Source organism: Pristiophorus japonicus, chromosome 9 (genome assembly GCF_044704955.1).
Source record: "Pristiophorus japonicus isolate sPriJap1 chromosome 9, sPriJap1.hap1, whole genome shotgun sequence".
NCBI classification, from domain to species: domain Eukaryota; kingdom Metazoa; phylum Chordata; class Chondrichthyes; family Pristiophoridae; genus Pristiophorus; species Pristiophorus japonicus.
Genome location: NC_091985.1, coordinates 49360447 through 49377697, shown reverse-complemented (window position 1 = coordinate 49377697; position 17251 = coordinate 49360447). Strand labels below are relative to the sequence as shown.

General features: G+C 46.3%; 1 protein-coding gene across 3 annotated transcripts in view; it reads left to right on the top strand.

Moving 5' to 3' along the window:
- The window catches only part of LOC139273041 (tetratricopeptide repeat protein 7A-like), a 491323-nt gene that overhangs the window by 129341 nt on the left and 344731 nt on the right, over nucleotides 1–17251 (top strand). The gene's annotated exons all lie outside the window — the stretch shown is intronic.

Below are 17251 nucleotides of genomic sequence, written 5' to 3'. Positions count from 1 at the left end.
TGCACTGGCTTTTACAAACTCTTTGTTACTTTCTGTCAAATTAGTTTTCTTGGGCTCAATTTTGCACAAACCCGTTTTTTAGTGTATTGCCAGAGTTATGCCTGTTTTTCTAGGCCAGAAATGCGGCAGAAATATTTTGCCAAAGTTTCCCCAATGTATAATTCAAATTTGGCGTTGCAAAGCGTGTCCAGTCACCTTGGGGGGTGGGGGTGGAGCCTGCTGTCTGCGCCGAAAAACAATGTCGCACCTTCTGCCATTTTTGACGTTATTTCAATGAATGCGCATGCGCAGTACTGCTCCGAGTTGCCAACCGGCCATTTTTAAAGAGCCAATTATGTTTGTGACAACGCTGAGCGCTGTGTTAGAGCATTGGAAAATCGGATCTGCAGCAATACAAGATGCAACGCGGTGCAAGGACCAAGAATTTCTTACAGGATGAAGTGGAGGCACTAGTTACTGTGATTGAGACCAGATGGCAGGAGCTGGACACCAGCAGAGGTCACATAAAAGTTCCACCCAAAGAAATGAAGAAACGCTAGAACCAATTTGCAGAAGATTACTGTGCAATGGTGACCACCATGAGATCTGGAAGCCAGTGTAAAAAGAAATGGCAGGACCTTGGTCAAGTAGTTAATGTAAGTAATATTTTCATTTATTCAATGGAATTGCAATTGTAAATGTGACCATCTGTATATGTCCCAACCAGTAGAAAGACACTCTCTCTAAAAAGTTGCATTTTCATCTTTGCAGAGGAAGGTGGCACATAATAAAAGGGAAAGAACTCGAACAGGAGGAGACCCGGCAAATCTGCACCCACTGACACCCTTGGAAGAGAGGGTCGCTGCTTTGATGGGTCCTGCCTGGAGAAAAGCAACCACCGCTGCACAAGCTGGGCCCGCACTCGAGGGAGAGGGTAAGTCTTGCAAATTCCACAGTCTGCCTTTGCTTTAATGTTAAGTACTGCGCGGGCTGGCCATGCGGTTCATGGGGATGTTTCCATCAGCTACGCTTCAGTTGGTGCAATATGCTATCATTCATCGTGGTCCTTGAAATCAGCCTGTTGCCTGTGCTGTGTGAGCCTACTCATGCCACCTACCCTGCCCCCTCCTCTGCTGTTAACCATTTGTCAGTGTACTGTTATATTTTGCAGAACTTGAGGTCAACCCTGACAATGCAGAAGAATATTCAGATGAGGATGAGCCCGACGAGGAGAACATCTTCCAATCTCACCTTCCAGACAAGAGCATGGGGGTGAGGGGGAGGTGGAGGGAATGGATGAAGCCCTATCTCTTGTACTCACTTTGGAGGAGGTGCAGGTGCCGCCCATTGAGTTGTTAGCCCCTTCCCCGACTAGTGGTTTGAGTGTTGGTGAAATATTCCATGGTTTCCCACCGTCCGAGGCTGGGGATTCCATTGGGGTGCAGCGAGGCACACCCAGGGCCTCACCGTTCGAGGCTGCGGGTCCCAGTGGTGTGGTGCAGCGAGGTACACCTGTGGGGAGGAGGGGAAGGAGAGCTCGACCGCGCTCTCCTGAGGTGCAGGATCTAACAGACGTGCTTCAGATGATGGCAATGAGTGGGGAGAGCATTGACCTAATGCGATCACTCCAGGACACCATCAGTGCGGTGGGTGATGAGGTAGCGGGAATGTAGGGAGAAGTAACAGCAATTCTCGTGAAATGGGAACGATGTCTGGGACCATGAGTGAGGGAATATCTCAGTCAGCTGAAACCATGTGAGTGACCATGAGGGAGGGAATATCAGAGGTAGCTGATGCGCTGTCAGTGAACATGAGGGAGGGAATGTCACAGGTAGTTGGGACAGTTTTGCTCAACATGAGGGAGGGAATGTTGCAGGTAATTGAGACATTGTAAGGGCGCATGAGTTAGCTGCTGCAAAAAGGGAACACGCCCAAACCCTGCACCCATTGACAAAATCAACTGCCACTCCCACTCCAATCCCCAGACCAGCCTCTGAAGTCTGGGCCTTCCAATTACCGGCTGCCGCCCCCTCCCCCCCCCCCCCGCACTCCCCCACCTCCTCCTCAACAGGAGCACACTACACTTAGAAATAATAAGCTTGGTACCAACCCTCGAAACACTACGCCACCGCCTGCGGGCAGGGTTGGTGGAGTCACCAAGAACAAGTGCGGCGGGCGGTCTTAGAATAAGGTGGAGAATAAATGGGTGCAACCTACCTTTGCTGCTGCTGTTATTATTGTTACTGTTGTAACTGTTCTCAAATTAAAAGATTTTTGTAAATTATGTAAATTTACAAATTCAAAAGTTTGTAAGTGATCTTCGAGTTTGTAAGTGATCTTAGGTGATCATAACTGAAAACTTTAAAGACTGATACAAGAATAATTTTATTAAAGTTAAGTTATACTGTTTGTTAAACTTTTGAATAAAATATATTTTACATTAAAACTGAGTCATTTACATTAATTGTTCCATTATTATCACAACTTTTGGAACTCGAAGAATCATTTCCATCATTTGGTTCGATTATGATCACAACTTTTGAAGTAAAGAAGAATCATTTCCATCATTTGTTCCATTAACATAACACAACATTACAGAACAGGTCAAAAGAGTAAAGATGGTCCATGTGGAATAGTTGTCGCTGAGCCTTCAGGCATCAAAGCGTTCACGGATGAGCTGCTGGTGAAAGGCTCGAGCAATCGTTAAAGGGGCACGATGGCCCACCCTTCTCCACCGTCGTGCTTCGGGTTCAGAGCCTGGCTTCCTCCTCCTCCTCCGGCTCGTCATCTGCATCTTCCTCATCCTTATCATCAGCCACTCTCACCACAGAGGGGGCTTCTCCTACCAGCTGCTGCTGCCTCATGATAGCTAAGTTATGCAGCATGCAGCACACAATAGTGAACTAGAAACATAGAAAATAGGTGCAGGAGTAAGCCATTCGGCCCTTCGAGCCTGCACCGCCATTCAATAAGTTCATGGCTGAACATGCAACTTCAATACCCCATTCCTGCTTTCTCGTCATACCCCTTGATCCCCCTAGCAGTAAGGACGACATCTAACTCCTTTTTGAATATATTTAGTGAATTGGCCTCAACAACTTTCTGTGGTAGAGAATTCCACAGGTTCACCACTCTCTGGGTGAAGAAGTTTCTCCTCATCTTGGTCCTAAATGGCTTACCCCTTATCCTTAGACTGTGACCCCTGACTCTGGACTTCCCCAACATTGGGAACATTCTTCCTGCATCTAACCTGTCTAAACCCGTCAGAATTTTAAACATTTCTATGAGATCCCCCCTCATTCTTCTGAACTCCAGTGAATACAAGCCCAGTTGATCCAGTCTTTCTTGATATGTCAGTCCCGCCATCCTGGGAATCAGTCTGGTGAACCTTCGCTGCACTCCCTCAATAGCAAGAATGTCCTACCTCAAGTTAGAAGACCAAAACTGTACACAATACTCCAGATGTGGCCTCACCAAGGCCCTGTACAACTGTAGTAACACCTCCCTGCCCCTGTACTCAAACCCCCTCGCTATGAAGGCCAACATGCCATTTGCTTTCTTAACCGCCTGCTGTACCTGCATGCCAACCTTCAATGACTAATGTACCATGACACTCAGGTCTCGTTGCACCTCCCCTTTTCTTAATCTGTCACCATTCAGATAATAGTCTGTCTCTGTTTTTACCCCCAAAGTGGATAACCTCACATTTATCCACATTATACTTCATCTGCCATGCATTTGTCCACTCACCTAACCTATCGAAGTCACTCTGCAGCCTCATAGCATCCTCCTCGCAGCTCACACTGCCACCCAACTTAGTGTCATCTGCAAATTTGGAGATACTACATTTAATCCCTTCGTCTAAATCATGAATGTACAATGTAAACAGCTGGGGCCCCAGCACAGAACCTTGTTGGTACCCCATTACTCACTGCCTGCCATTCTGAAAAGTACCCATTTACTCCTACTCTTTGCTTCCTGTCTGCCAACCAGTTAGCAATCCACGTCAGCACACTACCCCCAATCCCATGTGCTTTGATTTTGCACATTAATCTCTTGTTTGGGACCTTGTCGAAAGCCTTCTGAAAGTCCAAATACACCACATCAACTGGTTCTCCCTGTCCACTCTACTGGAAATATCCTCAAACAATTCCAGAAGATTTGTCAAGCATGATTTCCCTTTCACAAATCCATGCTGACTTGGACCTATCATGTCACCTCTTTCCAAATGCGCTGCTATGACATCCTTAATAATTGATTCCATCATTTTACCCACTATCGATGTCAGACTGACCGGTCTATAATTCCCTGTTTTCTCTCCCGCCTTTTTTAAAAAGTGGGGTTACATTGGCTACCCTCCACTCCATAGGAACTGATCCAGAGTCTATGGAATGTTGGAAAATGACTGTCAATGCATCCGCCATTTTCAAGGCCACCTCCTTAAGTACTTTGGGATGCAGACCATCAGGCCCTGGGGATTTATCGGCCTTCAATCCCATCAATTTCCCCAACACAGTTTCCCGACTAATACGGATTTCCCTCAGTTCCTCCTCCTTACTAGATCCTCTGACCCCTTTCATAGCCGGAAGGTTGTTTGTGTCCTCCTTAGTGAATACCGAACCAAAGTACTTGTTCAATTGGTCTGCCAGTTCTTTGTTCCCCGTTATGACTTCCTCTGATTCTGACTGCAGGGGACCTACGTTTGTCTTTACTAACCTTTTTCTCTTTACATATCTATAGAAGCCTTTGCAGTCTGTTTTAATGTTCCCTGCAAGCTTCCTCTCACACTCTATTTTCCTTGCCCTAATTAAACCCTTTGTCCTCCTCTGCTGAGTTCTAAATTTCTCCCAGTCCCCGGGTTCGCTGCTATTTCTGGCCAATTTGTATGCCACTTCCTTGGCTTTAATACTATCCCTGATTTCCCTTGATAGCCACGGTTGAGCCACCTTCCCTTTTTTATTTTTACGCCAGACAGGGATGTACAATTGTTGTAGTTCATCCATGCGGTCTCTAAATGTCTGCCATTGCCCATCCACTGTCAATCCCTTAAGTATCATTCGCCAATCTATCCTAGCCAATTCACGCCTCATACCTTCAAAGTTACCCTTCTTTAAGTTCTGGACCATGGTCTCTGAATTAACTGTGTCACTCTCCATCTTAATAAAGCTTTCTACCATATTATGGTCACTCTTCCCCAAGGGGCCTCGCACAGCAAGATTGTTAATTAGTCCTTTCTCATTACCCATCACCCAATCCAGCCCTCTAGTTGGTTCCTCGACATATTGGTCTTGGAAACCATCCCTAATACACACCAGGAAATCCTCCTCCACCGCATTGCTACCCATTTCGTTAACCCAATGAATATGTAGATTAAAGGCGCCCATGATAACTGCTGTACCTTTATTGCACGCATCCCTAATTTCTTGATTGATGCTGTCCCTAACCTCACTACTACTGTTTGGTGGTCTGTACACAACTCCCACTAGCGTTTTCTGCCCTTTGGTATTCCGTAGCTCCACCCATACCGATTCCACATCATCCAAGCTAATGTCCTTCCTTACTATTGCATTAATTTCCTCTTTAACCAGCAACGCCACCCCACCTCCTTTTCCTTTCTGTGTGTCGTTTCTAAATGTTGAATACCACTGTATGTTGAGTTCCTAGCCTTGGTCACCCGGGAGCCATGTCTCTGTGATGCCAATTACATCATATCCGTTAACTGCTATCTGTGTAGTTAATTCGTCCACCTTATTAAGAATACTCCTCAGGCTTGTCTTATTAACACCCTTTGCCCCTTTAGAATTTTCCTGTAATGTGGCCCTTTTTGCTTTTTGCCTTGGGTTTCTCTGCCCTCCACTTTTACTTTTCTTCTTTCTATCTTTTGCTTCTGCCCCCATTCTACTTCCCTCTGTCTCCCTGCATAGGTTCCCATCTCCCTGCCATATTCGTTTAACCCCTCTCCAACAGCACAAGCAAACACTCCCCCTCGGACATTGGTAAGTGGGGAACCTCCCTGAGTTCCATAAAGAATGAAATAGTGCAGGTTGAACCTCCCTTATCTGGAACCCTCGGGACCTTGCCTGTTCTGGATACGGGTGATCATTGGATGATACAGGCACTGAGCAAGGGGATATCGGGGCTTGCTGGCTTTGGGCTGGGAGTGCGGCAGAGAGATCATTGGGGGGAGGCGGTGGATCGCGGGGTCAGGCCAGCGATTGCGGGAGTCGGCAATGAGGAAGAACTTCAATTTGTTCATGTCGGAGTTTTGCGCATGCACCACCCAGTGGCTGGGAATGGTTCTGGATGAGCGGTGGTTCCGGGTAAGGGAGTTCTAGTTAAGGGAAGTTCAACCTGTATACATAAAGTAAACCCAGAATATTACTGCAAATTAAACCAGCAAAGTAGGAGCAGAGTCATAAATATAAATTGGTGGAAAGTAAGTGGATTTGAATTTGGGGAAGTTGGGCCTTTCCTCATCCTGGACTGCTCGAACATAACATAAGAACTAGGAGCAGGTGTAGGCCATTTGGCCCCTTGAGCCTGCTCCGCCATTCAATAAGATCATGGCTGATCTGATCTTGGACTCAACTTCACTTCCCTGCCCGCTCCCCATAACCCTTCACTCCCTTATCACTCAAAAATCTGCCTATCTCCACCTTAAATTTATTCAATGACCCAGCCTCCACAGCTCTCTGGGGCAGAGAATGCCACAGATTTACAACCCTCTGAGAGAAGAAATTCCTCCTCATCTCAGTTTTAAAAGGGCAACCCCTTATTCTGAAACTGCCCCCCAGCTCTAGATTCTCCCACAAGGGAAAACATCCTCTCTGCATCTACTTTGTTGAGCCCACTCAGTATCTTATATGTTTTAATAAGATCACCTCTCATTCTTCTAAACTCCAATGAATACAGGCCCAACCTACTCAACCTTTTTCATAAGTCAATCCCTTCATCTCAGGGATCAACCTAGTGAACCTTCTCTGAACTGCCTCCAATGTAAGTATAGCCCTCCTTAAATAAGGAGACCAAAACTGTATGCAGTCCTCTAGGTGTGGTCTCACCAATACCCTGTTGTTATGTATTGCAATAAAGGTTAAAACTGAATACTGTTTAACTAAGTAAAGTACAACCCTGGTTCTGCTTTATTTGGGCCCAAAGTACCTGACTCTCAAAATGGCTGGCCTTTTATACCTGAGCAGCACCATGTGCATGCTGCTCAGTGGCCTCCAACAATGACGCCATCTGGTGGCTACAAACAGAATGTACATACATGACACCTGTACAGTTGTAGCAGGACTTCTCTGCTTTTATATTTCATCCCCTTTTGAATAAATGCCAATTCCATTGGCCTTCCTGATTACTTGCTGTACCTGCATACTAACTTTTTGTGTTTCATGTACAATGGCCCTTAGGTCCCTTTGTACTGCAGCATTTTGTAATTTTTCTCCATTTAAATAATAATTTGCTTTTTTATTTGTTCTGCCAAAGTGCATACCTCACACTTTCCCATATTATACTCCATCTGCCAAAAGTTTGCCCTCTCACTCAGCCTGTCTATAGCCCTTTGCAGATTTTTTATGTCTTCGTCACAACTTGCTTTCCCACCCATCTTTGTATCATCAGCAAACTTGGCTACATTACACTCGGTCCCTTCATCCAAGTCATTAATATAGATTGTAAATAGTTGAGGCCCCAGCACCCATCCCTGTGGCACCCCACTAGTTACTGTTTGCCAACCGGAAAATTACCCATTTATCCCGACTTTCTGTTTTCTGTTAGTTGTTCAATCCTCTACCCATGCTATTATATTACCCCCAACCCCGTGAACTTTTATCTTGTGCAGTAACCTTTTATGTGGCACCTTATCGAATGCCTTCTGGAAATCCAAATACACAATATCCACCGGTCCCCCCCTTATCCACCCTGCTCGTTACATCCTCAAAGAAATTCAGCAAATTTGTCAAACATGATTTCCCTTTCATAAAACCATGCTGACTCTTGCTTGACTGTATTATGCTTTTCCAAATGTCCTGCTACTGCTTCCTTAATAATGGACTCGCAGCATTTTCCCAACGACAGATGTTAGGCTAACTGGTCTATAGTTTCCTGTTTTCTGTCTGCCTCCTTTCTTTAATAAGATCTTTACATTTGTGGTTTTCCAATCCGCTGGTTCCTCAGAATCCAGGAAACATTGGTAGATTACAACCAATGCATCCCCTATCTCAGCAGCCACTTCTTTTAAGACGCTAGGATGCAAGCCATCAGGTCTAGGGGACTTGTCCACCTTTAGTCCTATAATTGAATATGAGGCTCTCCATTTTATTAGTTTTGCCTGTAAAGCAGTACAATAGTGTAAAAAGGATCACTCATTCTAGTTTTTGTATAGTACTGTGCTTTATTAGTCTTGTGTGTTTTTCTTCTTACAGTTGTTTGCTGCTTTTTAAATTATATTTCTGGTCAAGATATTTGCTTGGTCTTCCAGGTCACTGTCCAATAGTGAGTACTTGCACATACATTACATACGAACAATGACGGGCACATCAAGAGCACTTGGTCCATCGAGCCTGTTCCACACAATTGCGATACCTTGTGTTTGCAGATGACACTAAGATTAGTGGGAAAGCGGGTTGTATAGAGGACACAGAGAGGCTGCAAAGAGATTTCAATAGGTTAAGCGAATGGGCGAAGGTTTGGCAGATGGAATACAATGTCGGAAAGTGTGAGGTCATCCACCTTGGGGAAAAAAAACAGTAAAAGGGAATATTATTTGAATGGGGAGAAATTACAACATGCTGAGGTGCAGAGGGGCCTGGGGGTCCTTGTGCATGAAACTCTTTTAGAGCATGAATCCCAAAAAGTTAGTTTGCAGGTGCAGCAGGTAATCAGGAAGGCGAATGGAATGTTGGCCTTCATTGCGAAAGGGATGGAGTACAAAAGCAGGGAGGTCCTGCTGCAACTGTATAGGGTATTGGTAAGACCGCACCTGGAGTATTGCGTGCAGTTTTGGTCACCTTACTTAAGGAAGGATATACTGGCTTTGGAGGGGGTACAGAGACAATTCACTAGGCTGATTCCGGAGATGAGGGGGTTACCTTATGATGATAGATTGAGTAGACTGGGTCTTTACTCGTTGGAGTTCAGAAGGATGAGGGGTGATCTTATAGAAACATTTAAAATCATGAAAGGGATAGACAAGATAGAGGCAGAGAGGTTGTTTCCACTGGTATCAAAATCTTAAAACAATGGCTAGGCCTTCAGATGTGCCCAACACATCCACATTTGTGCCATCAGCAAATACCTGTGCGTTTTACTTGTCGACAATGGCCAAGTCTACCTGTCTTTTTAGATGTTACAGCAAATACACAAACTTTGGTTTGACATTATATAGTCTGGAGACATGGTGATCATTTTAGTCTATTGAAGAGTGCAGCTTGGATCAGATCTACTGCCAGAGTCTCTTATTAAAAAGGGTGCAACAATGGTAAGATAGCAGTATTGCAGTCCTAATAGGATTCTATGGCATCAGTACTGGCTTATTGAACTTCAGTAAGTTGACCTTCTTTCACGGTGATGTTTGCTAATGAAGTACTTGAAGACCTCATACACAGACCAGGACTAGAACTAGGGGGCACAGCCTCAAAATACGGGGGAGCCAATTTAAAACCCGAGTTGAGAAGGAATTTCTTCTCCCAGAGGGTTGTGAATCTGTGGAATTCTCTGCCCAAGGAAGCAGTTGAGGCTAGCTCATTGAATGTATTCAAGTCACAGATAGATAGATTTTTAACCAATAAGGGAATTAAGGGTTATGGGGAGAGGGCGGGTAAGTGGAGCTGAGTCCACGGCCAGATCAGCCATGATCTTGTTGAATGGCGGAGCAGGCTCGAGGGCCTGGATGGCCTACTCCTGTTCCTAATTCTTATGTTCTTATTCTGTATCACAATACATACACTTTCACCCCATCTGAAACCATGTCTCTAAATTGTCAGACTGCTTGTTAGACTGATGAGCAGAAATTTTCTCCAATTAAATATTGGAAAGACCGAAGCCATTGTTTTTGGTCCTCGCCACAAACTCCATTCCCTAGCCACTGACTTCATTTCTCTCCCTAACATCTGTCTGAGACCGCACCAAACTGTTCGCAACCTTAGTGTTATATTTGACCTTGAAATGAGCTTCCGACCTAAGATTGCCTATTTTTACCTCCGTAACGTCGACCGTCTCCGCCCTTGCCTCAGCTCATCCACTGCTGAAGCCATCACCCATGCCTTTGTTGCCTCTAGATTTGACTATTCCAACTCACTCCTGGCTGGCCTCCACATTGTGCCCTACGTAAACTTTAGGTAATCCTTCAGTAATGATCTCCCCTGATGGTTCACTGAGTAAGTAGACAATTTGGTGTGATACTGAGCTTTCAGCCGAGAGATGATCATTGATGTGTGCTGAGTTTGCTAATGTCACCCAGGACAGTGCAGAGGGCCCTCATCATCCCTAGAATAGGGATGAGAAAAATCAGCCAGTGATGGTGCATTTTTTTTTTTAAGTTCTCTAGCCAGGAGGCCAGCTTTACGTAAGTGAAAGGATTAATTTTATTGGTGGAGTTAAATTATCATTCAATAATAAGTTCAGTTTGAGGAAAAGGTCACTGTAGAGCTTTATTCCAGAGTATTCCTCTTTGTTTTAATTAGTTTAACTACAAATCAATAGTTAGGTTGCTGTTAGAATATTGTCCTGCTTTAAGCCTTCTACTTTAGAAAGGCCATGGAAAAGGTGCAGAAGAGATTCACTGAGTTGATACCAGTTATATTAGGTTTCAGTTATGGGGAGGGTTTAGGGTCTTTTTTTATTAGAATAGAGAAGGTTAAGAGAAGATTTCAAAATTATGAATGATTTTTATTCAATAAATAAATAAAAACTATTTCCACTGGTCAGTAAGTTGGTAATTCATGATCACCACCAAAAGAAAGAAGGGAGCGGTTAGGAAACTTTTCTTTTATACGGGGGATTGTTAGGTCTTGGAATACCTTACCAAGAACAGTGATGGAAGCAGAATCCATAATAATAGCATTTTAAAAAGGAACTGGATAAACATTTGAGAAATTATTTTTTTAAATACTTGAATGTGAGGAAAGGACAAGGGGAATAGGATCAAGATGATAGATTTTTTTCAAAGAGGTGAAACATTCGCGATGGGCTGAACGGTTTCTTTCTAATTAATCACACTGATTTATTGGGGCTGCTTTTCTGAGGTTGAGGCATGGTACATTGTTGGGATAAAACTTAACCTTGCATCCAGACTTGCTGGACCTGACTTAGGAGTGACTGATGTGCACACTGGATGCCCAAAATGAAAAGTGCTCCATTCTTCAATTCTAACATTGGAACACAACATTCTCAAGACTGCTGTTTCATGTGTTTGAAACTTTATTTATTAACTCTGAATCTGGTGACTCTCAGTATCCCACAAAGGAGTATAACGTGTGTGTCAAGATATATGGCCAATTTCACTGTGCAAAAGGGACAGACATTCTATTGTATACTATGATTTTAACATAGTATAAAATGTTACTATTTCTAGAGGAACAGAATTGAAAAGCAGGGAGGTTATTATAAACTTGTATAGAACCTTGGTTAGACCACACTTCAAGTACTGTGTACATTTCTGGTCTCCATATATTACAAAAAGAATATAGAGGCACTGGAGAAGGTTTAAAAATATTTACAAGAATAATAACTCAGAGGTTATATCTATCAGAAAAGACTGAACAGGCTGGGACACTTCTCTAGAAAAGAAGGTTGACTGGTGACCTAATAAGAGGTCTTTAAAATTATGACGGGGATTGATAGATTAGGTGTAGAGAAGATATTTCCACTTGTGAGGAGTCCTAAACTAGGGGCCATAAATATAAGATAGTCACTAATAAATCCAATGAAGAATTCAGGAGAAACTTCTTTACCCAGAGAGTGGTCAGAATGTGGAAATGCTACCACATGGAGTAGTTGAGGCGAATAGCATTGATGCATTTGAGGGAAGCTTGATAAATACATGAGGGAGAAAGGAATTGAAGGATATGCAGATAGAATTAGATGAAATAGGTTGGAAGGAGGTGCATGTTGAGCATAAACACTGGCACAGACCAGTTGGGCCAAATGGCCTTTATCTGCTGTAAATACTATGTATGTAATTCTATGTATGATTTGTCACCACGCAATTATCTTGCTAAAGGATAAATCAATTCTGTAATTTCCCTCTCTTGTTTAGCAATTGCTTGCTGTTTATGTTCAATGTTTTTATTTTAAATCAGATTGGTGCTAGTTTTATTTTAGTTTAATTGTGCAACAGCTAAAGGTCTCTTGTCTGGATTTCTTTTTCAAGAAAATCAATTACAATTGATCTGACCAGAAGAAAGGATCCTTTCAATCATGGTGACTGTCTCTTAAGTATACGTCATTGATTGTTTTTAGGGCAGTTCATTGATTAAAGAAAATTGCAGCTGATGCAAAATGTCATGGGTTGTTGACTAAGTGGCTGCAGATGGATGCTATATTGTCAGTAAAAAAAAGGCACAGTACGCTAATACAAAGAGGATTAGTGTACAGTATTTACATGTGTACAATTTAATATTGTAATGTTGTGGGTCAGTGGGGCTTTTGCTTTATAGCTTGCTGAGCACAGATTCAGATTAGAGCAGGAACAGAATTAAACACCTATGTCTGGGCGTAATGATACCATTGATATTGTGGAACTGTTTCCAGTGGTGGGAGCATTTCTACAGTACAATGGGGTCAAGTTTCGGCCTGAGTTGCTCCTATTTTTTTGGAGCAACTGGTTTAGAATGGAGTATCTTAGAAATTGCAATTCTCGGCATTTAGTTTGCTCCAGTTCTAGTCAGTTAGAACAGTTTCATTTTGGAACAGATTTTTTTTTTCAAAAGGGGGTGTGTCCGGCCACTTATGCCTGTTTTACAAGTTTAGGCAGTAAAAACTTACTACAAACTAACTTAGAATGGAGTAAGTGTGATTTTTGTATGCTCAGAAAAACCTTGCCTACACTTTAGAAATCAGGCGTAGGGCGTAGGGAACGAGGGGGGGTGGGGAGGGGGGGGGAAGGGAAGTAATTCAATTCTACAAGCATTCAACAGTCTTACTTATACAAATAAAGAGCCATCCTGAATAAAAAATTATAAACAAAGCAAATAAAAAATATTGAATCTTCCTACCTGTGTGAAGCAGCAGCAGCCTTCGAGCTGCGGTGCTTCAGGCAGGCCTTCCATGTAGGAGACAGGGGCAGTGCCAGTGGCTCGACGGTAGGCGAAGAAACAGCAAGCAGCCTTTGAGCTGCGAGGGTGGCTGAGCCATTTGGCCAGGAGACAGGGTAGGCGTGCAAAGCACTGGGAGGGAGAGCCAGCCAGCTAGCCAGTTTAAAACTTAAATTTGTAATTCCAGTATGGGTGCTGCATTGTCAACACCATGGATTATGCAATGGTTCGCCAGCAATTCACTGCATAGGAGAGAATTGATTAGAGCTCACCGCACCAGGAACGTCATAGCCTGTAGGCTGATGGGTAGGAGACCTTACCCACGTCGGCAATATCGAGCCAGGTGCTCGTACCTGGACATGAGCGAGGCTGATTGTGTCAAAAGGCTGCGTTTTCGCAGAGAAGTTGTCGCTGAGATCTGTGATATGCTGAGAGCAGATTTGCAGCCCAGAAGCAGAATGCCAACTGTCTTGTCTGTTGGAGTGAAGGTAACAGCTGCACTTGCCTTCTGTGCCTCGGGATCGTTTCAGGCTACAACTAAAGATGTGTGCGCCATCTCTCAACATGCAATACATGCCTACGTTTACCAGGTATTGGCTGCACTGTATGCGCGGAGGAATGACTTCATCAAGTTCCCAATGACCGCACCAAGCGATCCATGAGAGGGCTGTGGGCTTCTTCAGGAATGCTAGCTTCACAAAGGTACAGGGCGCATTGATTGTACCCACATCGCCTTGCGAGCACCTGTGGAGGATTCCGAGCAGTACAGGAATAGAAAAGGTTTCCACTCCGTCAATGTGCAGCTCGTGTGTGATGACAAGCAGCGCATCATGTCAGTCGATGCGAGATACCCTGGCAGCACTCATGATGCATTCATCCTATGTGACAGCGTTATATCTGACATGTTTGAGCAGCAGCCAGAAGGGCAGAGCTGGCTACTGGGAGACAAAGGGTACGGCCTGGCCACCTGGCTCATGACGCCCCTACACGTAACATGGACGGAAGCTGACCGTCAATACAACATGGCGTACATTGCGACGTGCAGTATCATTGAGAGGACCATTGGCATATTGAAACAGCGATTCCGATGCCTGGACCATTCCGGAGGCCACTTGCAATACTCTCCTCAGATTGTCGGTCACTTCACTGTTGTGTGCTGCATGCTTCATAACTTAGCATCATGAGGCAGCAGGAGCTGGAAGACCCATGTGAGGGGCCAGTGCCTGCTAATAAGTATTTTGGAAGAGCAAGATGAGGATGATGACGATGATCAGGAAAGCATGCAAGTGACTGATGCTGGAGCACGAGGTCGGAGGAGGGCCGTCCATTGTGCTCCTTTAACGATTGCTCGAGCCCTGCGCCAGCAGCTCATCCGTGAACGCTTCAATTACTGATGCCTGAGGGCTCTGCGACAATTGTTGCGCATGGACTGTTTATTTTTTGGAGTTGTTCCTATGTGTTGTGTTAATGGAACTTGATTCAGTTTTAATGAAAAAATATTTTATTGAAAAGTTAACGTCACTGTAATAAAATATTTGTTGTATCAAACTTAATTTTTTAATATGATCACTTATAAACTTGTAAAGTTACAAAACACTTTCAATGTGAAAAATTTTACACTCTTAAAATCACTTAAACTTCAGGATCACATTTTAGGTGCAAAGTTAAATAAGATACAAAATGTGAGAGCATTTACACTAAGATCACTTAAAAACCCTAAGATCACTTAAGTCGTAAAGTTACAAAACTTACAAAACAATTTCAATTTGAAAAACGCTACTACAGCTACATCAAGAACAAGAACAAAAGCAGCAAAGAAAGGCTGCAATCATGTCTCATCCATATCTCAGTGAATGTTCACTTCTTCATGGGGGTGTAATTTGATTGGCTGGGCTGTGTGCCCTTATTGCAGCAGCTACCTCCATGAGGGCCTGTGCCATCACTTGCACTCCCTCGGACATTCCCTCTCTAAGTTCCCGTGTCATTCCTGCTATTTCTCTCGTCAGTACCATCACCTCTTCACCCACTGCACTGACGCCACCGATGAGTGATCGGGTAAGCTCATTGGTCTCCATACCCAATGCCACAACCTGAGTCGCATCTGTTGCACGCTGCATCTCAGGAGAGCGTTTCTCTAATCTCGTGCTCCTCAGCCTGGTTCTGCCTCGTGGCACCACTACACTGGGAGGGACGGTGGGACGCTCGGTGTTCCAGACGGCAGTACTAGAGCGAGAGGCGCGGGCTGGGACGCTGGGACGCTCGGTGTTCCAGATGGCAGTACTAGAGTGAGAGGTGCGGGCTGGGACGCTGGGGCGCTCGGTGTTCCAGACAGCAGTAGTAGAGCGAGAGGTGCGGGCTGGGACGGTGGGACGCTCGGTGTTCTAGGCGGCAGTACTAGAGTGAGAGGTGCCGGCTGGGACGGTGGGGCGCTCGGTGTTCCAGACGGAAGTACTAGAGTGAGAGGTGCGGGCTGGGACGGTGGGGCACTTGGTGTTCTAGATGGCAGTACGAGAGTGAGAGGCGCGGGCTGGGACGGTGGGGCGCTCGGTGTTCCGGACGGCAGTACTAGAGTGAGAGGCGCGGGCTGGGACGGTGGGACGCTCGGTGTTCCAGACGGAAGTACTAGAGTGAGAGGTGCGGGCTGGGACGGTGGGGCACTCGGTGTTCTAGATGGCAGTACTAGAGTGAGAGGCGCGGGCTGGGACGGTGGGGCGCTCGGTGTTCCGGACGGCAGTACTAGAGTGAGAGGCGCGGGCTGGGACGCTGGGACGCTCGGTGTTCTAGATGGCAGTACTAGAATGAGAGGCGCGGGCTGGGACGGTGGGGCGCTCGGTGTTCCAGACGGCAGTACTAGAGTGAGAGGCGTGGGCTGGGACGGTGGGGCGCTCGGTGTTCCAGACGGTAGTACTAGAGTGAGAGGTGCGGGCTGGGACGGTGGGGCGCTCGGTGTTCCAGACGGCAGTACTAGAGCGAGAGGTGCGGGCTGGGACGGTGGGGTGCTCGGTGTTCCAGACGGCAGTACTAGAATGAGAGGTGCGGGCTGGGACGGTGGGGCGCTCGGTGTTCCAGACGGCAGTACTAGAGCGAGAAGCGCGGGCTGGGACGGTGGGGCGCTCGGTGTTCCAGACGGCAGTACTAGAGTGAGAGGTGCAGGCTGGGACGGTGGGGCGCTCGGTGTTCCAGAAGGCAGTACTAGAGCGAGAAGCGCGGGCTGGGACGCTGGGACGCTCGGTGTTCCAGAAGGCAGTACTAGAATGAGAGGTGCGGGCTGGGACGGTGGGGCGCTCGGTGTTCCAGACGGCAGTACTAGAATGAGAGGTGCGGGCTGGGACGGTGGGGCTCTCGGTGTTCCAGACGGCAGTACTAGAGCGAGAAGCGCGGGCTGGGACGCTGGGACGCTCGGTGTTCCAGAAGGCAGTACTAGAGCGAGAGGTGCGGGCTGGGACGGTGGGGCGCTCGGTGTTCCAGACGGCAGCACTAGCGCGAGAGGCGCGGGCTTGGACAGTGGGACGCTCGGTTTTCCAGACGGCAGTACTAGAGCGAGAGGCGCGGGCTGGGACGGTGGGGCTCTCGGTGTTCCAGACGGCAGTACTAGAGTGAGAGGCGCGGGCTGGGACGGTGGGGCGCTCGGTGTTCCAGACGGCAGTACTAGAGTGAGAGGCGCGGGCTGGGACGGTGGGACGCTCGGTGTTCCAGACGGCAGTACTAGAGCGAGAGGCGCGGGCTGGGACGGTGGGGCGCTCGGTATTCCAGACGGCAGTACTAGAGCGAGAGGCGCGGGCTGGGACGGTGGGACGCTCGGTGTTCCAGATGGCAGTACTAGAGCGAGAGGTGCGCGGTGGGACGCTCGGTGTTCCAGACGGCAGTACTAGAGTGAGAGGCGCGGGCTGGGACAGTGGGGTTCTCGGTGTTCCGGACGGCAGTACTAGAGTGAGAGGTGCGGGCTGGGACGGTGGGGCGCTCGGTGTTCCAAATGGCAGTACTAGAATGAGAGGCACGGGCTGGGACGGTGGGGC